Source organism: Ranitomeya variabilis, chromosome 6, assembly GCF_051348905.1.
Source record: "Ranitomeya variabilis isolate aRanVar5 chromosome 6, aRanVar5.hap1, whole genome shotgun sequence".
NCBI lineage: Eukaryota > Metazoa > Chordata > Amphibia > Anura > Dendrobatidae > Ranitomeya > Ranitomeya variabilis.
This window is the reverse complement of record NC_135237.1, coordinates 551,974,730-552,002,509: the sequence shown is the minus strand read 5'-3', so window position 1 is coordinate 552,002,509 and position 27,780 is coordinate 551,974,730.

Sequence of the window (27,780 nt, the reverse complement as noted above, 5' to 3'; positions counted from 1 at the left end):
GCAGAGCCCCCAGGGGTATACAGCAGAGCCCCCAGGGGTATACAGCAGAGCCCCCAGGGGTATACAGCAGAGCCCCCAGTAGTATACAGCACAGCCCCCAGTAATATACAGCAGAGCCCCCAGTAATATACAGCAGAGCCCCCAGGGGTATACAGCAGAGCCCCCAGGGGTATACAGCAGAGCCCCCAGGGGTATACAGCAGAGCCCCCAGTAGTATACAGCAGAGCCCCCAGTAATATACAGCAGAGCCCCCAGTAATATACAGCAGAGCCCCCAGGGGTATACAGCAGAGCCCCCAGGGGTATACAGCAGAGCCCCAGGGGTATACAGCAGAGCCCCCAGGGGTATACAGCAGAGCCCCCAGGGGTATACAGCACAGCCCCCAGTGGTATACAGCAGAGCCCCCAGGGGTATACAGCAGAGCCCCCAGGGGTATACAGCAGAGCCCCCAGTAGTATACAGCACAGCCCCCAGTGGTGTACAGCAGTGCCCCCAGGGGTATACAGCAGAGCCCCCAGTAGTATACAGCACAGCCCCCAGTGGTGTACAGCAGTGCCCCCAGGGGTATACAGCAGAGCCCCCAGTAGTATACAGCACAGCCCCCAGTGGTGTACACCACAGCTCACATCCCCCCCTCTCCTCTCCTCTCCTCTCCTCTCCCCGTCCAGTAAAAAGAAAAAAAAAAAACACAAGCTCCTCACCTCTCCACACGTGCCCGCGCTGCTCCTGTGTCGGCGGCTGCAGCTGCTCTGCCTGGGACACAGTGAGTGCGCGCGCACCCGCTGTGTCAGAGGCAGAGCGGGGAATGATGGGAGAGGGGGCGTCAGGTGACGCTCTCTCCTCCATCATTGCTTTGAACTGTACCGGCAGATGCCGGTACAGTTCAATGCGGCGGGGGAGTCAGCGCTGGCGGCAGGCGGGCCCCCTGCCTCACAGGGGCCCGGGGCCCCATAGCGGCTGCGTGATTTGCCGCTAGCTGGGGGCCCCTGGGGGAGTGGGGGCCCCAGGCAGCTGCCTGGTCTGCCTGCCCCTAACGCCGGCCCTGGACAATCATAAAGGTTTTGTTTCTTTTGGAGTTGAAGAATTCAGTTTTTAACTTTCACCTCTTCTGTGTCTGCTCCTATGAGAGCTCTACAATAAAACTAAAAGAAACATTTGTGCCACCTGCACTTTTTAGATAAGTTGAACAAATGTTATTAAGATCCTTGCACCTTGAAATCAAAAATCTAGGGCTAATGCTACATGGCAACAACAAGACGTGTGTGATTTGCCACTAAAGTTGCAACTGGGCTGTAAAAATGAAAAAATGATGTGCGGACCGGATACTAGTGACTTGCGAGTCTCTCTCTACTTACATGGGATAAAAGTTAATCTGTAACCAATAATGTACTGGGATGCAGGACGCAACACGACCTCATTGATAATCATATATGACGTAGCGATGCACCGTGGCTGAGTTCAAGTCACCGTGTAGCCCTCGCCTTACTTTTATCTAGGCTCCTGTGATGCACCACTCCATGTATTTGTGGCTAAAAATCATTTTTGCTAATTTGCACCATTTTGCTTTTACAGGCTCTTAGTTTTCTGCAAATTCAACTTAGTTGCGGTCTGCTGCCATAAATCAGCTGAAAGAAGCAAAAGAGTTACAAATGCACCATCAGGGCATCATCATGAGCTGACTGATGGAATCTCAGTAACCTCATTCTTCAGCCAGCAATAGACTAGAGGCTATAGAAGGCAAAACGTGCAAAAATGTTAATGAAACCCATTTCCAAAAATTCAATTTTAGCCCTAATTACATGCATTTAATTAAGAAAAGAAAAAAGACCCCCCCTCCCTTACTTCCCAAGATGGACAACCACCTTTTAAGGAGAAATCAACAAAATTCTCAAATGAGCTGTTGGTGTGATGGAGACAAAAACAAGTTACAGTCACTACAATAAAGTAAAACTTTTGACAAAGTTGTTTATCGTCGCGCCGTACTTAGGCTACAAAAGTGAAATGTTGATAATATGTAATTCTCGGCTGCTGCTATCGCCAGAGGTCTTTTCTCCTTCGGGGTATGCCGGTGACCTGTTCTACTCGCCTCAAGCGAAATTATTCACGCAGAGTTGTCACACATCACCCAACACTCTGTCTAAAAAGAAAATCACAAACTATGTGGGAATCAGCAAAGTTCTGCAGACAACGCTCTGATCTGGGGAAAGTGGCAGAAACTTGTCGTTTAGATTTTATCATCAATCAAAATGCGAAGAAGCAAAAAAAAAATATTTCACCTACAAACATCCACCGATCAGCCATAATATTAAAACTAAAAATTTAGATCTCCCTTGTGCCTCCAAATTAGCCGTGACCCATTAAGAAGGAGTCCTTTAGTATTGGGCACCAGTCCTGTAAACTGCTTCACGAGACCTCCGTAGATAGGACTTGTTTCTCCAGAACATCCCACAGACGATCGATAGGATTGAGGTCTGGAAATCTGGAGACAAGTCATCACTTAGATCTCCATAAAGATCATTGATTTATTCTTGGGCCACCTCTTGTCTTGAGAAGGAGTGGGTTGACTCCTCGACCATGTCATTGAGATGAGAACATCAAGGATCCAAAGGATTTCTTAAAAGTTCAGACTTTTGGGCCAATGTTAGACGCCATGGCGCTCCATCTAGCCATTAAGATTGAGACCATCTGATATGATAGATCCATGGTTTATTTGTTTGGTTATCAGTCGCTGTGAGATCTTTGACCTTTTCTTCATGAGCCCATTCTATACAGCAAGTACATGTCCAGCCTACATCGCTAATGGGCTTAAGGAAACTGAAACCTTTAAAAGTAATATTTTATTGTCTTTTACTTAAATGAACATGTTTGGAGAAGATAATTTTTACATTTGTGCTTTATTTAAAGCTTTGCACCATTGCCTTCTATGGCCTTGTTATATCTGTTCCTGGCTAAAGAATTAGTTAATTAATAATATGTCAGTAAGCATGACAGGGGAGTTTATAACTCCTATCTTCCTTTATGATCACAGAGTTAAACTCCATTTTCACATAGTCGTAAATCATCAGAGAGGAGATCAGAAAGGCAGGTAAGTTATAAACTTTCTCATCAGAAACTGTTTACTGACATTCTCAGTTAACTCATTCTGCATCTTTCAATAGAAGAAGCATGTTCATGGACGGTTTTTCAAAGTCTGTTTTCTCTGAAACGCTGCAGTTTTACAGAATGGGGGTGGATTTGCACGTCCGTGTGTCGCGGTCTTAGTATGGACCATGATCCCAGACTTTAGGCTCCTAAATCAGTGGTCAGGCTGACTTTACTTGAAAAAATAAAATGCATTTTTATGCTTTAAGTCAGCCAGTAGCTAATCGACTATTGTCCATGGGAGATGTCTCTTGTCAACCCGAAAAGTAAAGTTTGGGGTCTGTACCGAACATCTAGTGTTTGTGCATGGATTCGAACACAGACTTCTCCAGAAAGTCAGTTTAACTGTTTAGGTTTGGCATTCAGAACATTGAATGTTTCTTATGCTATCATGTGCATGACAGTGTGAGAAACACTAGAGCCTCTGACGGGCGGTAAGATCATTACCGCTGGTCAGGGAGTTGCAGTTTCCACAGTGTTAGATGATAGCGGTGATAAAACAACATAAAACAACTGATTAAAAAAACCACAAATAATACCCCACCTGCCACAGCATCAGGTGGAGCCACTGCAGTCCACTATTTTTAGGCTAGAGGGCCAATATCCATGACCCCTTACCAATCTGAGCATACTAGTCCCCAGCTGTCTTCTTCAGAAAGGCTGGTTGTCAAAATTGGGGGGATGCTGAGGGTTGCAGCACACAGCTGTCAGTTTTGCCTGCGCTGGTTATCAAAAATAGAAGAACCCAGACACCGGCTGATGAATACTCCCATCAGTGGCACCTGCTCTCCCTGTTATCAGAGACAACAGGTGTAGGCTGATTAGAGTAGTACTCTCTTATCAGCCGATGTGTGTGACTGAAGGTAACTTTTTACTTCTGGTTTACATCTGGTCACAGCTGGGAACCGCAGCTCTCTGATCGGTGGTAAGGATTTTACCACTGGTCAGAGCCTTTATTTGTCTCACGCTGTCATGCAGATGACAGTGTGGCAAACAATTAATGTTCAGGCCCCCCATTCATCTGAATGTGGTCCAGGTTCGGATACCATTCTTATACGTGAACCAAACTTTTTTTTAGATATTAAGCCGACCCACCGGACCCAGACATCCACAGGTTCACCCATCACTACTCATCACTGGTCAGTGGTCACACAACATTTGCTTGGGTTCTTTGGTAGCCTAATGGGCAACTATGTGAACATACTTGACCTGTGTCTAGTTAGTCATGTAAATCTATAAATTGACTCAAAAAGACAAATAGTTTACAGTAATATCCATATATCAATATATTTCCAGGAATGTATCTGGACAGCGTCGTCTCTTGTCCCATACTGAGCTTAGTAGTGAAGCAACAGCTACAATTATCAACTGCATTGTGGATATGCTAGTTAAGAGTAAAATGGAAATTAAATGAAAAATGTCATTAAGAGCAATTATCTACATCATTATTTCTCCTCTGTGAAAAGAACTTTTAATACAATGTGGTTAGCAAATAGTAATCACATCCAGGAAAAACAAATATTCATCAAGAGAGATGACAGGGAACAATTACTGGTCAGGACCATGGACCACGGTGGGAATGAATAGGAATGATGTCATGGAACCCATCGAATAACAGGAACAGGAAAAGTAAGAAAAGTCAGATAATGAAGCAACAAAGGTTTGGCTGGGTGATGGATTTCAGGAGTGGAAACCACAGATTTATTTACTGAAAAATCAGTACAAAAATCCAAGGAATTCTTGACACTCAGTAGCATCAAAAACTTTGTTCAAAGCATTTCATGTAGAAATATATAAAATCTACTATAAAGATTACTCAAAAAAGGACCCAAAACATTTGTGATTAGAATGATAGACACAAAAAACATTTTCCCTCAACCTAAGAGCATGGTCACTTGTTTCTATGGGTTTCTTTAGTTGTAGTTGTACCGTTTACTATGTTCACCGATTTGCCACTTTCATTGGTCCCTTAAATTAAGTCACATTATAATGGGAAAATCAAGTGATCAAGTGATCTAATCGGCCATTAGCTGGGAGTGGTCATCAGTTTCAGACTGTCAGTAGCCAGTAGCCAGCATTTGAAGAACTGCCAACCTTACAGGGTTTTAGCAGTGTGAAAAGTACACAAAGAATAGTGTGATTGAAGAAGAAAAATATTCAGCGACATGGGATCTTGTAAATACAAGCAACTCACCAACTAAAAGAGTCAAATAACTAAAGTGACAGCAGACAACCAGTTCTAGTGCCATTATTGTTGAAAGGAAACAGAAAGACGACTACAGTGGGTAAAATAATTGAATAACTGAGCAGAAGAAAACATTGCAGATGATTCAAGACTTCTGTTGTACCATGACGATCAGAATAATAATATAGCGAACCCTAACTGTAAAGTTCAGAATTTGTGCTGGACACCTAGTGTCCTGTACAGAACCCCGAACACAGACTTTTTACCAGAAGTCTCGATTACTGTTCAGATACCCAAAAAAGTTTGTTGAAAGGTTGTAGTGCAGCCAATCAACATGCTATTAGGCTAGGGGCAGTGCCGGAGCATCACAATCATGTCAAGTATTAGCATGGCTGTTATCGGCTGGCAAACCACGTGACCCTGACAATATAACTTCCGAATCACGAGTGCTTCCACCATTCTGCTCTGCTTAGTATAGGGACAAGGACACAGCTGGAGTTAGGGACAGTATTAGGATTTGTTTGTGCCCAGTTTGCCCAAAAATATTTTTTTATATTTTGCACCTGAGTCTGTTCGAGTACTGTGCATAACCAATTTTTTACACCAAGTTTTAATACTCTGCACCTGTGTCTGTGTGAGTAGTGTGCCTAACCAATATATATTTCTCTGCCCTTGATTTTTCAGGCAGTTCAATTCCTCTTAGTCAAACTCATCATCCTCCATAATGTTCTGGGTATCCCAAAGGGCCAATTCCTGTTTCAAATCCGACCTAGTGTCGGTGGCCGAGTATTCACTTTGTCGAAGATGGCACAAATTTGGTAGTTTGCTGTTGAGGCTGTATATCCACTCTGGTCCTATTCTCAAGGCCAAGCTCATGGGGCTTTACATAGTGGCATCAGTGCTGTGTATGCCTCACCTGTGGTCTGCTGGGACTGCCTACATGACTCACTGGTTGTTTTGCCTTTTGACAGTGTCTATGATCACCATTCCCCTGTAGCTTCCCCGGATCCACCGGGCTGAGTAGTATCCCACCGCTGCCACCAAGTGTGGAGACACGAGGGTCAGAGGGTGCTCTTGTCTGCTGGCCCAGCTGTCTTTAGAAAGACCACATGGACCACTGGCTCACCAGGAATTAGAACATCTGCAACTTCAGGTATTCCAGGGCCGACTAATCCCACTAGTGTCACATCGCTTTTGGTGGGTATCCACAGAGAGAAGGTAAAGACAAGCTTAGGAAGCTGACAGTCTATTGAGGTACGTGGCCTGTTAACCTGATTGTCCCAACCTGACTTCTACGAATGTCTAAATGGGGCCAGGTGACCAGATGGTCCCAACCTGACTTCTCCGAACGTCTCCATGGGGCCAGGTGACCGGATGGTCCCAACCTGGCTTCTTAGAACATCTCCATGGGTTCAGTGATGAATCAGATCTGCATTTCTCCAGCTGGGACTGTGGTCCATTAAGTTGATTTAATGCTTTCTATGTTACTTTAAGTCATTTCACTATCCACATTTGTTTGCAGGGCAATTGTCTTGCTCTTACCCCCATTTTTCTTCCTTTTGCAGCCCCCTAGCCTTTACTATGATCATTTTACAGCCATTTTAAAGCACTGAAGTTCAGGTCGCCATTGACTTCTATCGGGTTCAGATTTGGGGTCAAGTTCGGATTCCGAACTGAACTTTGAACTATAGGTTGGCTGAACCCGATGAACCTGAACATCCACGGGTCCGCTCATCCCTAATTATTAGAACTTGACACAACATGCATGAATCAATGAACTGTTCCTATCAATTCCAGGTGGAGTAACATTGTGGGAAATGTTTTCTCTCACGGAAACTGGATTTTCTGATACCTGTAAATGGATGACCCCTTCATTTCAGATTGGTGAAGATGCACAGTGGTGTCAAGCATGTTTTCCTGAGACACCCTGACTCCTCGGATACCAGCAAATGGGTGACCCCCTACCTTACAGTGGTGTCAAGCATGTTTTCCTCAAACACCTGATGCTATGATAAAGTAACAACTCACTAGGGATAATAGGTAAAGCTAAAAAACTGCATCTGACCCTGCCGGGTCCTGTACAGATTAGGTATCCTGACTGTTATGATCCGGTGGTAGGATCTCAAAACTGACCTGATACATATAACCAGAATGTTAGGACAAGTTCTGGGGATGTGGAAGCTATACTGACCGCAATCCTGATCCTATCCAACACACTAAAGGCAGCTGTGGAGCATTACCTAAAAACCTAGACGCCTCTTCACAGCCTGAGAAACTGACTGCCCCTAGAGAGAAAGCAAAGACCTCACTTGCCTCAGAGAAATAACCCCAAAGTTATAGACAGCCCCCCACAAATAATAACGGTGAGTTAAGGGGAAAATACAAACGTAGAAATGAAACAGTTTTAGCAAATGAGGCCCGCTAACACTAGATAGACAGAAAATAGATAGGAGTCTGTGCGGTCAGTACAAAAACTATCAAAAATAAACCACGCAGAGAATACAAGAACCCCCACACCGACTCACGATGTGAGGGGCGCACTCTGCACCCCAGAACTAACCAGCAAGCAAAAAATCACATAAAAGCAAGCTGGACTGAACTCATCATATACTGAGAAACGTTTTCAAGGAAATAATGAGCAAAATGAACAAGCAAACTTAGCTTCTCCAGCAGGAGACTGGTCACAAGGAATATTCAGGAGAGCTGAGGATCAGGACTGAATACACCGACAGCAGGCAACAAATGAAGGTCCAGGTGAGTTAAATAGGTCCAGCATAGAAGGAAATGAAGCAGCTGAGCCCAGCCATATCGCTAAAGGCCACCAGAGGGAGCCCAAGAACAAACTCACACAGTACCACTCATGACCACAGGAGGGAGCCCGAGAACGTAATTCACAACAGTACCCCCCCCTTGAGGAGGGGTCACCGAACCCTCACAAGAGCTCCCAGGCAGATCAGGACGAGCCGAATGAAAGGCACGAACCAAATCGGCCGCATGGACATCGGAGGCGACAACCCAGGAATTATCCTCCTGACCATAGCCCTTCCATTTCACTAAGTACTGAAGCTTCCGTCTCGAAATACGAGAATCCAAGATCTTCTCCACCACATACTCCAACTCCCCTTCGACTAAGACAGGAGCAAGAGGATCAACAGAAGGGACCACAGGCACCACATATCTCCGCAACAATGACCTATGGAACACATTATGAATGGCAAACGATGTTGGGAGGTCCAAACGAAATGACACAGGGTTGAGGATTTCCAAAATCTTATAAGGACCGATGAAACGAGACTTGAACTTAGGAGAGGAAACCTTCATCGGGACATAACGAGAAGACAACCACACCAAATCCCCCACACGAAGTTGGGGACCCACACAGCGACGGCGGTTAGCAAAGCGCTGAGCCTTCTCTTGGGACAATGTCAAATTGTCCACCACATGGTTCCAAATCTGCTGCAACCTATCCACCACAGAATCCACCCCAGGACAGTCAGAGGGCTCAACCTGACCCGAGGAAAAACGAGGGTGAAAACCAGAATTGCAAAAGAAAGGTGAAACCAAAGTAGCAGAACTAGCCCGATTATTGAGGGCGAACTCAGCCAATGGCAAAAAAGTCACCCAATCATCCTGATCAGCAGAAACAAAACATCTCAAATAAGTTTCCAAGGTCTGATTAGTTCATTCGGTTTGGCCATTCGTCTGAGGATGGAAGGCCGACGAAAAAGACAATTCAATGCCCATCTTAGCACAAAAGGACCGCCAAAATCTGGACACAAACTGGGATCCTCTGTCAGACACAATGTTCTCTGGAATACCATGTAATCGAACCACATTCTGAAAAAAGAGTGGCACCAAATCGGAGGAGGAAGGCAGCTTAGGCAAAGGTACCAAATGGACCATTTTAGAAAAACGATCACAAACCACCCAGATGACAGACATCCTCTGAGAGACAGGAAGATCCGAAATAAAATCCATGGAAATATGCGTCCAAGGCCTCTTCGGGACAGGCAAAGGCAAAAGCAATCCACTGGCACGAGAACAGCAAGGCTTGGCCCGAGCACAAATCCCACAGGACTGCACAAAGGAACGCACATCCCGCGACAAGGAAGGCCACCAAAAGGACCTCGCCACCAAATCCCTGGTACCAAAAATCTCAGGATGACCCGCCAACACCGAAGAATGAACCTCAGAAATAACTCTACTGGTCCATCTGTCCGGGACAAACAGTCTCTCCGATGGACAACGGTCAGGTCTATTGGCCTGAAACTCCTGCAACACCCGTCGCAGATCAGGAGAGATGGCAGACAAAATCACCCCCTCTTTGAGAACGCCAGTCGGTTCAGAAACTTCCGGGGAGTCAGGTACAAAACTCCTAGAAAGGGCATCAGCCTTCACGTTTTTCGAACCTGGAAGATATGAAACCACGAAATTGAAACGAGAGAAAAACAGCGACCATCGAGCCTGTCTCGGATTCAACCGTTTGGCAGACTCGAGATAAGTCAAATTCTTGTGATCCGTCAAGACCACCACACGATGCTTGGCTCCCTCAAGCCAATGTCGCCACTCCTCAAATGCCCACTTCATTGCCAACAATTCACGATTACCAACATCATAATTCAGCTCGGCAGGCGAAAACTTTCTTGAAAAGAAAGCACATGGTCTCATCACAGAGCCATCAGAGCTTCTCTGCGACAAGACAGCCCCTGCTCCAATCTCAGAAGCATCAACCTCAACCTGAAAGGGAAGAGAGACATTGGGCTGGCGCAAGACAGGAGCCGAAGAAAATTGACGTTTTAGCTCCTGAAAGGCCTCCACGGCCGCAGGAGACCAATTTGTCACATCAGAACCCTTCTTGGTCAAATCCGTCAAAGGCTTAACCACACTAGAAAAATTAGTGATGAAGCGACGGTAAAAATTAGCAAAACCCAAGAACTTCTGAAGACTCTTCACAGATGTAGGTTGAGTCCAGTCATAAATAGCCTGGACCTTGACTGGATCCATCTCAATAGTAGAAGGAGAAAAAATAAAGCCCAAAAAGGAAACCTTCTGGACTCCGAAGAGACATTTAGAGCCCTTCACAAACAAGGCATTGGCACGCAGGACCTGAAATACCATCCTGACCTGCTTCACATGAGACTCCCAATCATCAGAAAAGACCAAAATATCATCCAGGTACACAATCATAAATCTATCCAGATACTCTCGGAAGATGTCATGCATGAAGGACTGAAACACAGAGGGGGCATTAGAAAGCCCAAAAGGCATCACCAAGTACTCAAAATGGCCCTCAGGCGTATTAAATGCTGTTTTCCATTCATCGCCCTGCTTTATGCGCACAGGATTATACGCTCCTCGAAGATCTATCTTGGTGAACCAACTGGCCCCCCTAATCCGGGCAAACAGATCGGACAACAGTGGCAAGGGGTACTGAAATTTGACCGTGATGTTATTTAGAAGGCGATAATCAATACAGGGTCTCAGAGAACCATCCTTCTTGGCCACAAAAAAGAACCCCGCACCCAAAGGGGATGAGGACGGGCGAATATGCCCCTTCTCCAAGGACTCCTTTATATAACTCCGCATAGCGGCATGTTCTGGTACAGACAAATTAAAAAGTCGTCCCTTAGGGAACTTACTACCAGGAATCAGATTTATAGCACAATCACAATCCCTATGAGGAGGTAGGGCACTGGATTTGGGCTCATAAAATACATCCTGGTAGTCCGACAAAAATTCAGGGACTTCAGAAGGAGTAGAAGAAGCAATTGACACCAAAGGAGCATCGCCATGAATTCCCTGGCAACCCCAACTTGACACAGACATTGCTTTCCAATCCAGGACTGGATTATGAGCCTGCAGCCATGGCAGACCCAACACTACAGCATCATGCAAATTATGTAGCACAAGAAAGCGAATCACCTCCTGATGTGCAGGAGCCATGCACATGGTCACTTGGGTCCAGTACTGAGGTTTATTCTTGGCCAATGGCGTAGCATCAATTCCCTTTAGTGGGATAGGGAATTGTAAAGGCTCCAAGATAAAACCACAGCGCCTGGCAAATGACAAATCCATCAAATTCAGGGCGGCACCTGAATCCACAAAGGCCATAACTGAGTAGGATGACAGAGAGCAAATCAAAGTAACAGACAAAATGAATTTAGGTTGTACAGTACCAATGGTGACAGACTTGGCGAACCTTTTTGTGCGCCTAGAACACTCTGAGATAACATGAGTAGAATCCCCACAGTAAAAGCACAACCCCTTCTGACGTCTGAGGTTTTGCCGTTCAACTCTGGTCAGAGTCCTGTCGCATTGCATAGGCTCAGGTTTCTGCTCAGAAAATACCGCCAGATGGTGCACAGGTTTGCGCTCCCGCAAACGCCGATCAATCTGAATGGCCAAAGACATTGACTCATTCAGACCCGCAGGCATGGGGAACCCCACCATAACATCTTTAAGGGCTTCAGAAAGACCCTTTCTGAAAATCGCCGCCAGGGCGCACTCATTCCATTGAGTGAGCACAGACCACTTCCTAAACTTCTGACAGTAAACCTCTGCTTCATCTTGACCCTGAGAGAGGGCCAGCAAAACCTTCTCTGCTTGGTCTACCAGATTAGGTTCCTCATAAAGCACTCCAAGCGCCAGAAAAAATGCATCCACATTTAGCAATGCAGGATCTCCTGGCGCCAGAGAGAATGCCCAATCTTGAGGGTCGCCACGTAACAAAGAAATAACAATTTTAACTTGCTGAACAGAATCACCAGAGGAGTGAGGTCTCAGAGAAAGGAATAACTTACAATTATTCTTAAAGTTCAAAAACCTAGATCTATCTCCGGAGAACAGCTCAGGAATTGGTATTTTAGGCTCTGACATAGGACTGCGGACTACATAATCCTGAATGCCCTGTACCCTTGCAGTGAGATGATCCACACTAGAAGACAGACTCTGAATGTCCATATCTGCAGCTGAGTTCAGAACCACCCAGAGATTAAGGGGAGGAGAGAGGCTAAACACAGTGCAGAGAAGAAAAAAAAATGACTTCAGGATTTCTCTTCTCCCTCTTCTGCTGCATTAACACTTTTTGGCCTGCTGTACTGTTATGATCCGGTGGTAGGATCTCAAAACTGACCTGATACATATAACCAGAATGTTAGGACAAGTTCTGGGGATGTGGAAGCTATACTGACCGCAATCCTGATCCTATCCAACACACTAAAGGCAGCTGTGGAGCATTACCTAAAAACCTAGACGCCTCTTCACAGCCTGAGAAACTGACTGCCCCTAGAGAGAAAGCAAAGACCTCACTTGCCTCAGAGAAATAACCCCAAAGTTATAGACAGCCCCCCACAAATAATAACGGTGAGTTAAGGGGAAAATACAAACGTAGAAATGAAACAGTTTTAGCAAATGAGGCCCGCTAACACTAGATAGACAGAAAATAGATAGGAGTCTGTGCGGTCAGTACAAAAACTATCAAAAATAAACCACGCAGAGAATACAAGAACCCCCACACCGACTCACGATGTGAGGGGCGCACTCTGCACCCCAGAACTAACCAGCAAGCAAAAAATCACATAAAAGCAAGCTGGACTGAACTCATCATATACTGAGAAACGTTTTCAAGGAAATAATGAGCAAAATGAACAAGCAAACTTAGCTTCTCCAGCAGGAGACTGGTCACAAGAAATATTCAGGAGAGCTGAGGATCAGGACTAAATACACCGACAGCAGGCAACAAATGAAGGTCCAGGTGAGTTAAATAGGTCCAGCATAGAAGGAAATGAAGCAGCTGAGCCCAGCATATCGCTAAAGGCCACCAGAGGGAGCCCAAGAACAAACTCACACAGTACCACTCATGACCACAGGAGGGAGCCCCAGAACGGAATTCACAACACCTGACCCCGCAGTACCTAGTGGTTCCTGCGTGAGCTGAGAGAGCCCTAACCATATACTAGAAGATGACAATTTGGACCTATGCTGCCTGAAAGGCCATCAAGTGCTTCACGTTCCTCATAAAGAACCAAAGGTTTGGGCAGAGAGTGAATTACCTACAAAAGGGAAATTGTGCTGAAAAGGGAAGATGCCAGAGTGAGTAAAAGAAAACCTGAAATACAAAATAGAGTATAAAGTACATACTGTTAGATAATATGCAACGTACTTCCTAAAAAGAAACAGAAGATACGTGCAGAGCACAGAACAGAAGCAGCAAAGAGATAAACCGTAGCGGGAATTTCACTGACTAGTTTTTAACAAGTCAGTGAATGAACATCCAAAGAGACTAACACTAGCAGGAAATGCCAGCAGGGGAAAAGAATATAAAGCCGCACACGAAAGGTGATAGGGCAGGCAAATGAAAACACTTGTGTGATGCTCAACAGACTACTGTACAGCCAGAATAGCAGAACCTAAACACCTAGAGAATAGGTGTGTCTGCTGTGGCTCCGCAGACAGAAAAGCAAAACACAGGCGCAAGGGTTCGAACCCAGGAGCATGAAACATGACTCTCCTGATACATGTGAATGGATGACCCCTTCCTTTCAGATTGGTGGAGGTGCATAATGTTTTCAGGCATGTTTTCCTGGCACATCATGGCTCCTTCAATAACTGTGAATAGATGACCCCTTCCTTTCAGAATGGTAGAGGTGCCCAATGGTATTAAGCATGTTTTTGTGGCACACTCTACATGTGGATAGGTGTTTGGACAGAAAGGATTACCAAAGCATTGTAGCCAACCAGGTTTATCCCTTCATGGGAGCTGTTTACCCTATAATGGAGGACAATGCACAAAGTCACAAGGGTCTTATAGTCATGGACTATTTCCAGGAACATGACAGTTCCATCACAGATCCTTCACAGTTCTCAAATCTTAATCCTCTGGGACAAGGTAGAATAGGCTTTCAGAGTATGTCAGTGCATCTAATTTGCAGCAACTGCAAAATCCTATCCTGTCCACTTGGGCCAACATCTCTGTAGAATTTTTTTCAACACCTGGTGTAATCTATGCCATGATTTGCTGCAGTTTTAAAAGACAATGGAGGTCTAATGTCCTACTAGTGTTCACATTTAAGTAGCTAATAAGGATATGTTATATCATAGATTTTTATTTTGCCGGGGGTTATTATTAAACTTTTTAAGTACCGTAACACTGAAAGGCAATTTGTTAGGTCAAATAGGCAGATAATTACAGTATACCTAGAGGATTTTTGAGTCCTTGGCTGCCATTGTAACTTATAGACACTCTTGATCATGATGGAGATGTGCTGATGGGCTGACAAAGAGATCCTTCCCCTCTATCAAACTCTGTTGATTCCAGAACCACTATAGACCATCTGGAGGTCAAAAAGAAGGGCTTGGAGGTGTATCTGAACCCTGTCATTATGGCAGCCATCAATCACAGCTAGGCTACGACTTTTGATCCCATTGTTGATTTTTCGTGTAACTGTAGATCATGAAGCCACTAGACAAGACAAACTGTAATGTGCAATTATATATCAGAGTGCACCAGGGGTTAATGAGGTTTACCTCTGAATAGAGGAGGGTGAAACAATGAGTATAATCTTTGGCTCGAGCATAAAGCATGAGATTGTCTCATAGGCGTCACTTACTTAGCGTTGGACGGCAGACCTTCAACTGACCCCAATAGACATTATGCGGAGAACACATTAGGGGATGAATATTAATGAAAACACAATACATTCGATTGTAAACCTGTCTCCAGAGTCTAAAAATCCAATGTGTTTCCCCTAAACACCAACATCCATTTCACACAATCCAATTGAAAGTAGATGCGGCTACAATATTTAAGGCCGAGCTGTAAACCAATCCTCCATACGGGCCCCGAAGCAGGAAGGTTCTGGGAGGTGAGGCCACGTTGGTTTTACATGCAAACAAGAATCCATTTAATGGAAAATTGATCATTTTCTTGAGTAATGTTCATATAGATTGTCTGATAAAGTGAAAAAAAAATGGCTCAGGAATGAAGTGGTTAATAATAGATCTTATGTTACCCATAATTGTCATATTGAATGTGCGTCCTGAAAAGGATTGATGATCGGGATGATTGTGTTATGTTGGCTTATAGTGTACGTGTATGTTACTCTAGAAGCACTTTGTGAAGCTGCTATGGAGCCCCTAGAGAGGAGGGTGCAGGCCACGTGGGCTGCATGCCTGAAAGTGGTTGCCAGGTTTAGAAAATTCATTATCTGAGTTAATAGACGGGAGTGATCTGTTCAGGATTTCAGGATTCTGATCTTTTGGTTAAGAGTAGAGATCTATTGCAAAAAACATGTCTTGCTCTGATTGACCCACCCTAAAGGCATCATACAGATAATGTATACATATTAATGAAGTCTAATGGGTAATATTTCACCTAATGGAGAGTGACATGCCTAACGTGCCAGAGTAAGGAGACTTATAGGCCATGCAATGCTCCTCTGGGAAATTAATTAGGCAAATTGATGCTTCATAGAAGAAAAGGACTAGAACACTAGAGTCACTTAAATGAAGTAGCAATACTAAAAGTCAATATAAACCTTTTAACTCGCTTTGCCCATGACTTAGGATGAAAGCCAAATCAGATAGTCTATTTTTAGGCACATGGTTCAGGGTGTTTGCCCCTCATCAGTGCAAAGCCTGAGGAGCATTGTACGGTAAATAAGTCTCCTTACACTGGCATGTCAGGCTTGCCACTCTCCACATGGAAAGCTGTTACCCCTTAGACCAAGTCAGAGGTCCTTCATACAGCCAAATCAGATCTCATGCTTTGCACTGAGAATGGGCAAATTTCCACGAAACACGTGTCTGCAAATGGAGTATCTTGCTTGACTTTTATCCTAAGTCACATAGCAAGGCTCCTTAACACGTTCACGTCATATGACATATAGGTACATCATATATCTTGTATCTCCCTTTGATGCGAGCTCTGGCACTGAGACCTTATCTTTTCTGGCACATGACAGCTGATTTGATCTGCTGACATGTGCAGCTAACAGGCGCTGGTGGAATCGCGATGGACCCGCAGCTGCTAACATGTTAAATGCCACTGTCAATCTCTGACAACGGCATTTAACATGCTTGTAACCTTGCCTATCAGCGTCCCTGTCCCATGATTGTGGGATGCCGGTAGATTGGAATGACAACCGGGTGTCTGCAGAAGACCCCTGTGCTTGTCAATGCCTATCTGCTATGAGCGCCATACAGTGGCCGGCCTTCATAACAGATGAGCATTTCTATTACACATAGCAGGGCTGAGGTCCTTCTATGTGGAGCACAAGCCATCAGAAGATCGCAGCTTTAACTCTCCTAATGAGACTATTGAAGCAAGTAAAGAGTAGAAAAAAAAGTTTTAAAAAAATATAAAAAAATAAAAAAGTTCAAATCTCCCCCTCTTTTGCCTCATTCAAAATAAAACAATAAAAAAAATGAAAAATACACATATTTTGCATAAAAAAAAATTAAAAACGCCTGAATTATGTCACCGTAATGTTGCAATAAAATGCAATAACAGGCCGTCAAAACATTGTGTCAACCCCCAAACAATATCAATAAAAACATCCGCTCGGGGCACAAAAAATATTTTTTTCCCCATTTTCCAGTACACTACATGGTAAAATCAATGTTGTTGTTCAAAATTACAAGTTGTCCCACAAAAAAATAAGCCATCATATGGCCATATTGACATAAAATAAAAAAAGTTATTGCTCTGGGAAGAATGGGAGCAAAAAACAAAAATGAAAAAATGGAAAATTGCCTGGGGGTGAAGGGGATAAAAGGTTGATATTGACTTTTAGGATTACTACTACTAGTAGGTGCAACTAGAGTTCTACTCCTCTTCCTCTCTGAAGACGCAATTAGCATAAATATAAATGAACACTGTGAAATTCTTCATTTTCTCCTTGGCGGTTCTGCAGGAAAATTGAAGACTTGCTGCCAAGTTTCCCAATACTTTATTAGAAAATGGACACTTGGCTTTCAGCTTGTCAATTAACCCATCTAAAATGTTGAGATTGACCAAAGTATAGCACCCCTTTAATTGGTGACCCCCTTTCTAAGTACATCCACTCCGCCGGTTCACTCGTGGGTCTGGTGGATACACTCAAGGATTATGAAAAGAGTATGGAGCAAATAACTATAAACTCTTGTCCCTGAAAAGTACAGGAGTAATAACGTATCCTAAGCTCTTTTTACCCCCTTGACTTCTGATGGCAAGGTACTAGGTTAAGTCCAACAACCATATCGGAGCCACAGTCTACTAATCTTCAAGCCAATTATTATTGTCTTGAGTGTTTTCATGCTGCAGTCAATGGTTGAACAGCTTGGTATAAGACATGATGGAAGGAATATAAACCAGCTCACCCGTGATGCATAAACCAATCTTCGGGAGCATGGACCCGCTGTGTCCAGGCGTATAGAATCCAAAAAAGAAGAGAATGTCCAGCTTCACCGAATCCGTAAAAAAGAGTTTTCTTTATTCACAAACTTTAAGCATAGAGGATATAGACTTCAGCATGAGCCATATGGGTAAGAATCTCAAAGCTAAACAGACTCACACCACATATAGACAGAGTGGTAGAGTATTCACTGGCAACAGCCAAACACAAATGATACTAGTGCATGGCCGCACGGCCATGCGAACCTTTTAGAGTTGTAGCTTTTAGAGTTGTAGCTTTTCAGGACCTTCCTAGAGGACCAATAGGAGCTGCTACAGGACCTGAGCGTGTGACCCCCGACCTCCTATGAGAGGTCTTCCCTTGGGCATGCTCAGAAGGAGAAAAGCAGGACTTAGTCCCAGGAGCACCTGCTCGCCACCGAATAGTACTGGTTATAATGGCTGAACCTGGAAGGGCAGCACTAATCAAACATGCAGTATCTGTCCGAGCCAGGTTCTGGGACCGACGTCTCCGCTAAGCAGGTTCCACTGTGGCTGGAGAAGATTGGGAGACCGCAGCGGACATGGTTCAAGATTATCCCCCCTCCTAGGGCCCCCCTCTTTGGACCTCGCTACGTTCAAAGGCTGCAATGAGCAGCAGAGCCCGAATGTGCTCCACAGGTTCCCAGGTTCTGCCCTCTGGGCTTTGGCATTCCAACCCACCAGATAGTATTTTTTGCCATGTACCACCTTGCACCCCAAGATAGAGTTCACCCATACTCATCCGTGGACGAACCCGATGTCCCGGCAGATGACTAAGAAAACCAGAACATATAGACAGGCTTTAAGAGGGATAAATGAAAAGTGTCGGTGATACCTAGGCGCGGAGGAATAGCCAAATGGTAGACCACAGGGTTAACCTGTTCCAGAACCTTGAAAGGGCCTATATAACGAGGCGCAAACTTAGTGGACTCAACTCGCAGCCTGATGTTGCCGGCGGAGAGCCACACTAAGTCTCCAGGAGCAAAGGTTGGAGCGGGGCGCCCATGTGCATCGGCAGAAACCCTCATTCTCTCCTTGGAAGCCCGGAGGGCATCCTGTGTGTGGTCCCAAATGTCACGTGCCCCCACTGCCCAGTCTGCCACCCTAGAATCGGTGGATGACACGGGCATGGGCACAGGGACACGCGGATGCTGGCCGTAATTAAGGAGAAATGGAGTCCGCCCAGTGGAGTCGGCTACGGCGTTGTTCAAAGCAAATTCCGCCCAAGGTAACAAAGATGCCCAGTCATCCTGCCTGGCGGAGACAAAATGTCGCAGGCATGTGACCAGAGCCTGGTTGGCCCTCTCTACCAACCCATTGATCTCCAGATGGTACATAGAAGAGAGATTCAGCTCAATGCTGAGTAAACGACATAGCTCTCTCCAAAACCGAGACGCAAACTGGGGACCCCGTTCACTGACAATTTTGTCAGGCATGCCATGTAGATGGAAAACATGTTTAATGAACAATGCTGCCAAGGCCCATGCAGAAGGTAATCGTGGAAGTGGCACCAAGTGCAACATTTTAGAAAAATGGTCGGTGACTACCCATATAACAGTGCAGCTACGAGACTTGAGTAAGCCCACCAAGAAGTCCATCCCGACCATCTCCCAGGGCCTGTCTGCAAGGGGTAAAGAAGCCCAGCAGGTCATTGCCGAGGAGACCAATTCTTGGCGCAGGAGACACACGCCCAAATATAATCCCAGACATCACGGGCCATATGCAGCCACCAGTACATCCTCGCCAGAAGCTCAGATGTCCTCTTGGTCCCAAAATGTCCACCCACCCTGGACGAGTAAGCACAAGAGAGTACCTATGGTCGCAAATTAGATGGTACAAAAGTCTTGCCATGGGGCACAGACTCTAGCGAAACCGGGGCCACGATCCTCAGGCTCTCAGAAGGAACAATAAGCCGAGGCTCCTCCTCCTCCTCTACTGAAGACACCACGGAGTGAGAGAGAGCATCTGCACGGATGTTCTTCGCCCCGGAAAGATAATGGAGAGTAAAGTGGAACCGGGAGAAGAACAGGGACCATCTAGCCTGGTGAGAGTTTAGCCGCTGGGCAGCCTGCAAATAAACCAAATTTTTGTGGTCAGGTAAACACTTACAAGGGAAAACTAGCCCCCTTCAGGACTTATCTCCATTCTGAGAAGGCCAATTTCCTAGCTAGCAACTCCCTGTCCCCGACCTCTCCGCGGGTGTAAAGCTCTTGGAGAAAAAGAAGAAAGGATGCTTCTGACCTTGAGTATCTTTTTGGAAGAGGACTGTTCCTGCACCGACAGATGAGGCATCCACCTCCATTATAAACGGCTTATCTACATCAGGGCGATGTAGAATGGGAGCGCTAGCAAAATGGGACTTAATAGAGAGGAAGGCCTTGGAGACCTCCTCCGACCACAATTTGGGATTTGCTCCCTCACCGCTTTCAGAGAATGGGGTTCCTGCCAGTCCATAACAGCCTGTAGCTTGGCGGGATCCATAGCCAATCCTTGGGCCGAGATAATATAGCCCAGGAAAGGCAAAGACTCCTGCTCAAACACACACTTCTCCAACTTGGCATAGAGGGAGTTTGCCCGTACGAGGTCGAAGACTTTGCATACATCTCTCCGGTGGGGGTCTATATCTGGAGAGTAGATGAGAATATTATCCAGATAGACTACAACCGAGGTGGAGAGCATATCCCGGAAGATATCGTTCACAAAGTCTTGGAAAACGGCAGAGGCATTACAGAGCCCAAAGGGCATCACCAGTTATTCATAGTGCCCATCCCTGGTGTTAAAAGCCGTCTTCCATTCGTCCCCCTCACGGATGCAAATCAGGTTGTAAGAACCCCGCAAATCTAGTTTACTAAATACCCTTACTCCCCGAAGCCTATCAAAGAGCTCAGACATCAGGGGCAGTGGGTACCCCTGTAATCTATGCATGGACGTAATTCTCCGTTCTTCTTATGTGTGAGGCAGTGTCGACCCATTCAGCACTTGTACGGTCACTGGTTTGGCGAGCACCACCAGGGGTATTGCGTGTTGTTGGGAGAAGGCAGATGACATAAAATTGCCCTCTGCCCTGGAATCCACGCAAAGCTCTACCGAATGAGTGGATGAGCCTATGGTAATTGTCCCCTTAAAGGAGAGTTTGGAGGAAAACGTCGCCGTGTCTAGTGTACCTCCTCCTACAACCACTAGACACTGATGTTTTCCCGACCGCTAGGAAAATCTGGAGGCAAGATGTCCTGACTGCCGGCAGACATGACAGACCTTGAGTGCACGAGCGGTCCGGGACTTAGATCCCACTCGTGACACCTCCATGGCCTCGTGACTCGGGCGCCTGGACCGGAAATTCCAAAGGTTTGGCGAAGGTGGGAGCCAGCCAAAACCTCTGCCTACATTGGGCTTGCTCCAAACTTCGTTTGTTAAAACGAAGGTCTATGCGAGTAGATACAGCTATTAGCTCCTCCAGTGTGGCGGGAATCTCCCTAGTGGTCAAAGCGTCCTTCACATGGTCAGTCAGCCCCCTCCAAAATACAGGGATGAGGGCTTTATCTGACCACTCCAGCTCAGATGCTAAAGTCCGGAAGTGGACTGCAAAATGGCTGACAATGGATGAACCCTGAGTCAATGCCAACAGTTAGAGCACCGTATTATGGGTGACTCGAGGTCCTAAAAAGACCTGTTTCAGAGTGCTCAAGAACAGCAGAGCACTCTGCACCACATGATCGCCATGCTCCCACAGCGGCGTAGCCCAGACAAACTTGCTGCAGCCACGCTAGCAGCCTGAACAGCTATGGCGGTAACATCCACAGCTGAGGTTATGCGCTCGAGAGCCGCCAACCTGCCCTCCAGCTGCTGGATGTACCGCAGCAGTTGCTGTTCATCCGCCATTACTAGCCAGACCCTGGTGCTAGTATACTGTTAGGGCTAGCGGAACGCACCTACTAATAGAGAGATTGATACGAGGTGCGTTCGCAGCCCGGGGTCCACCGTGCAGAGATACCTGCTGCAAAGTAATGGCGAATGGGCACTGAGCTCACACGTGGGTTAAACTTCACCCCGTGTGAAATGGAAGCAAGCTCTGTTGCCTCACAGAGTCGAACTGTACACTGAAAATAATACCCTAACTAGGGTTGTGCTTGCTCTGGAACTCTTCTGTGCTAACTGCACACATGAAGGAACCAGATGCTAAGCCAAGGCTAATTGCTCCCACTGACGCTAGCTGCCTGCCTGAGTGTACAGCCCCAAAGCTAAACAGACTCACACCACATATAGACAGAGTGGTAGAGTATTCACTGGCAACAGCCAAACACAAATGATACTAGCGCATGGCCGTGAGTTGTAGCTCTTCAGGACCTTCCTAGTGCACCAATAGGAGCTGCTACAGGACCTGAGCGTGTGACCCCCAACCTCCAATGAGAGGTCTTCCCTTGGGCATGCTCAGAAGGAGAAAAGCAGGACTTAGTCCCAGGAGCGCCTGCTCGCCGCCGAACAGTACTGTTTATAATGGCTAAACCTGGAAGGGCAGCAGTAACCAAACGTGCAGTATCTGTCTGAGCCAGGTGCTGGGACCGATGCCTCCGCTGAGCAGGTTCCACTGTGGCTGGAGAAGATTGGGAGACCGCAGCGGACATGGTTCAAGATTCCCCCTGTGCAGTGGCAGGAACTCGACACTTAACAGTTTCCTCATTAGTGTTGAGCGATACCGTCCGATACTTGAAAGTATCAGTATCGGCCGATACCGGCAAAGTATCAGATCCAATCCGATACCGATACCCGATACCAATACAAGTCAATGGGACTCAAGTATCGGACGGTATTCCTGATGGTTCCCAGGGTCTGAAGGAGAGGAAACTCTCCTTCAGGCCCTGGTATCCATATAAATGTGTAAAAGAAAGAATTAAAATAAAAAATATCGCTATACTCACCCTCCGACGCAGCCTGGACCTCAGCGAGGGAACCGGCAGCGTTGTTTGTTTAAAATTCGCGCTTTTACTTGGTTACGTGAAGTCCCGGCTTGTGATTGGTCAGGGCGGCCATGTTGCCGGGACGCGGACCAATCACAGCAAGCCGTGACGAAATTACGTCACGGCTTGCTGTGATTGGTCCGCGTCCCGGCAACATGGCCGCCATTAACCAATCACAAGCCGGGACGTCACGGGAGGCTGGACACGCGCCCATTTTAAAAAGCGCGCGTGTCCAGCCTCCAGTGACGTCCCGGCTTATGATTGGTCACGGCGCCATGTTGCCGGGACGCGGACCAATCACAGCAAGCCGTGACGAAATTACGTCACGGCTTGCTGTGATTGGTCCGCGTCCCGGCAACATGGCCGCCATTAACCAATCACAAGCCGTGACGTCACGGGAGGCTGGACACGCGCGCTTTTTAAAATGGGTGCGTGTCCAGCCTCCCGTGACGTCCCGGCTTGTGATTGGTTGCGCCGCGGTCAACCAATCACAAGCCGGGAGGCTGGACACGCGCGCATTTTAAAATGGGCGCATGTCCAGCCTCCCGGCTTGTGATTGGTTGACCGCGGCGCAACCAATCACAAGCCGGGACGTCACGGGAGGCTGGACACGCGCCCATTTTAAAAAGCGCGCGTGTCCAGCCTCCCGTGACGTCACGGCTTGTGATTGGTTAATGGCGGCCATGTTGCCGGGACGCGGACCAATCACAAAGCCGGGACGTAATTTTAAAATCCTTAAGGACCTGAAATTACGTCACGGCTTGCTGTGATTGGTTGCGTCTCCCATGTGACTGCGACGCAACCAATCACAACGCCGGAACGTAATTTTAAAATCCTGAAGGACCTGAAATTACGTCACGGCTTGCTGTGATTGGTTGCGTCCCGGTCACATGGGCGGCACGCAACCAATCACAAGCCGGGACTCACGTCAAGGAAAGAAAAGCGCGAATTTTAAACAAAGAACGCTGCCGCTTCCCTCGGTAAGGTGCAGGCTGCGTCGGAGAGGTGAGTATAGCAATATTTTTTATTTTAATTCTCTCTTTTACACATTTTTACATTAATGTTGTTTCGATACCGATACCCGATATCACAAAAATATCGGATCTCGGTATCGGAATTCCGATACAGCAAGTATCGGCCGATACCCGATACTTGCAGTATCGGAATGCTCAACACTATTCCTCATGTATCTTGTACGGTTTTGCAACCTTTCGCTTTCATCTGACCATAATGTTGTATTATTTTGGACATCTCTTCCATCTTCTAACAATTCAGAATATTATCAAACCTGCCATGTAAACTTCTGTACCTTTCTTTGATCAGTTCCTCTGCCAGGCCCAACGTGAGAGCAGCAACCCATGAGATCTCTGTGGTGTATACCAATTTTTCTTTGCTGCAAAAATGTGGAGTCACATCTTGTCTCAGCACGTGTTGGTCCAAGGTCTTAACACTCATCTCCAAAAATTCTCCATTTTTTTTATTCTTAGATTTTACAGCACTTTAAGTTGACAATGCAGCTAGATAATTATTTCCAAAAAAAGTCCACCTTTGGATCTATTGGTTTCCTACTAGAGAAGTGAAGCACATAACTTCTACAGTTCTCATGGTGGGAGCAGGCCCAGCACCGAACTATTTCCAAACTTGTTATTAGCTTTTTATTAGCAAAGTAATAGATTTCCCTAGCCAACTCTAGACGGACATAGATTTATACAATTCTTTATTGAGTTCACTTAGTGCCCCTTAGTCATGGTTTCACCAAGCCAGAAAAAACAGAACTCTTCAATCCGATCAGTTGTAATTCAGACCTCAATGTGGAGAGAGGCCCATTTTGGTTCTATTCATCTTTGAGAACAATTTATGGCAATTTGCAAACCGTGATATCTGTAACTAATCTATCCTGGAACCAGCACTTTGTGCTTCATTGTCCTCTCACTGCCGCTGCCTCCATCTATTGCACTGTACATTGGATTACATCGACAATCCATCATGCCTCAATGAGGTCACTCAGCCAAGCTATATATCTATGCATAAGTGGTGTGATGCCACTCGAGTATTCTGTCCACCTTACCACCACCATGCATTTAACCCCTGTACCTGTATGAACCATAGGCCCTGATCAAAGTCTTGGGTAGACAAAAATGTTTGCTATCCTTTCTATTTCTCTCCATATGCTGACTTACCAATAAAGCTTTAAATTGCATAAGTGAGCATCGTAATATGCTCTATTGTTTGGAGGGACATTCTATATTAGGGGGCACCACTGGCTTCTAGCTATGAGTGCCGACCAAAAATGTTGATTGACTTGCCACTATAATGGACTGCTAGACCACTGACCAGTTTTACCTGGATGCTATCACATACTCAGCTTTGCTACACTGCTGGCCAGTTCTACCTGGACTCTGTCACAAACCAAGCTCTGTTACAACACTGGGTATCTCTGCTATACCACTGGTCAGTTCTGCCTGGACATGGAAACAAACACAGCTCTGCTGTATAACTTTTTTCCACTTCTGACAAAATCTGCCTGGACTCTGTGTCAAACCTAGCTCTGCAATATCACTAGGTAGCCCTGCCTAACAACAGCGCCAGCATTGCCTAGATCTCTGTGATAGACTCAACTCTGCTCAGTTGGCTCTTCTAAATTTCCTAAACAGTTTTGCATCAAAAGCTCCAGTGTCACTCAGCTAAGCTTCTCCTGTTCCTTGTTGATAAATCGACTTTGCTACCTCACTTGCCAACACCGGTTGCCTTAACTTCTATTCTGCTTTATCAGTTCCCATGCTTCCAGTTCTTCTCCCCCAGTTGCTATCCTGCCACAACTGATTCACTCTGCTGCACCAATGCCATCTTTCCGTGCTGCATCAGAATTGCTCATATGGACCAAGGGCTTCGAGGATCAATCTTACCCGATGAGATATGAAAACATCATACCTGCCAAGAAAAAGAACATTCCTACAACTCGGCTTTCAAAATCTTTACAGATTGAATTTAATACAGTTTAACTTAGGATTTATGCCCATATTGTGCTAATATATACTGCTCCATGGGTGTAGATATTGTTCTGGCAGAGTTCTGCTCAGCTGCCCATACAGTTTTTATAGCTTTGATATGAACCCTTGTTTTGGCCTACAGCTTTTTCTTCAGCACCACCAAATCCATGGACACCTGTGGGTGTTCTCAGTAGGGTGAAAGAAATGAGACACATCTCCAATTATATCAGAACCAGGCAAGGTGAAATCCAACATGCTCAGTCTTTCTTCTCTTGAAATCTGTCATGAGGTGTGAGTAAGTCAAGAACTTCCTCCGATAAACATTATTAAATGGTCAACCACTGCCAACAAAATGGACGAGTCCGGTTCATGTACCTGGGCACCATTTATATTAATTACCCTCTTGTTAGATTTTTAATTATCCAGTTCCAATGGAGATAAAGTCTTGTTTTCGCTCATAGCTCAAGTCAACCATACAGCTCTGTCTCACTTACAGGAACCTCCCGGAGATATCGATAATCATGGTCATACCTGAGAGCCTTGCAGCGTCCGGTGAGGGAGGAAGAACCATGTCAGGCAATATATTACAGCAAAAGGATTGCAAGGCTCAAGAGTGTTTTTAATGTGTTTGCATAGAAGCCATCAATCAATCGGTTTATGGGATGACGGCTACCGGGGGGATTAGGAATATAGATCGGGGAGGAGGAGGATTATTTGCATGCGGCTGTTTCAGGGTAATCAGCAGTTTGACATTTAAAAGGCCCTTGTTTCATGGACACTTATTGTGCATAATGGTCATTACTGGCAATATCAGTATAAAGGGTGATCCCAAGAGAAGCCCTACAGCCTGCCTCTATGCGGACTGTACAGGAATCTAAGGGGCACGGATGGGTGGTTAGTTATTATTATAAACTCGTTTTTATGCTTAATTGAGCCATCATCACCCTTAAAACACTGGGAAAATGAAAATGGTTAAAAAAGAGACTTTATTCTAGAAAACAAACCATCAAATTCCTCCATTCTATGCTACCCTGGTGGGACGTAGGGTGTGCCGCGCTGATGAAGAGGGCACCACTGATTTGATCTGGGTGCCCGATGCTTGTGATCCCCATGCTTTGTTATAGCAATACCATTAACCATCTGTCCTGGCTCCTGTGCCATGTCCTGCAGCAGTCTCCATCGGTCTGCTCTCTCTGTTCCTTGGAACGTTCTCTGACGTTACTCTATTGGGCCACTGGTCAGGTAGCTGGTATCCAGATTACTTCTGTAGAGTGCTTTAGTTTACAGCTTTTATTATTTTAACTTCCTGACAAACCCAGCTCTGCTAACTATGCTGTATAGCTCTGCAATATTGGATTCTGTTGCACACCCATCCTGCTACATCACCGTGTCAACGCTACTATATCATTGTGCCAGCTTTGCGATATTGCACTGCTTTTTTTTCCAGTTTTGCTACATCACTGAGTCAGCTCGCCAAAATTGATGGGTTACCTCCACTTTTGAACCTCTGCAGCTCTTCTACTCACGTTCCTCAGCACTGGTGCTGGACCAGCTTTACCCTGAACGTCCTGTGCAACTCAGATCTGCTACTCTGATTCTTCAACCTTGATTTAATGCTATTTCTTCACTGAATCTTCAAACTCAATGTGCAACCCATCTCTGCTACATTGGTTCTAAATTGCTGAGTCTATCCAGTTGCATAACCATGCTGAGTAAACTCTATATTACTGTGCCAGCTCTGCAGTATTGGACTCTGCTACATCACTGAGTGAGCTCTGCTAAATCACTGGGTCACTTCCACCTATGAAGCTCATCAGCTCTTCCGGGTGGTTCCTCAACACTGGAACTGAACCAGTTCTCCCCTGAACCTCCTGTGCAACTCATTTCTGCTATTCTGACTACTCAACTCTACTACCTTGCTGGACCTGCTCTGCTCCGGAACCTCTGTTCAACTAATTTCATCTACACTGGTTCCAAATCACTGCTCCCTTTTGCCAGAACAGCTTCCAGTTGGAACTGGACAACCCAGCTGCACCAATGCCACCAGTCAGTGCTGCATAACACCTGCTCACCTAGATCAAAAACTAAAGGAATCCA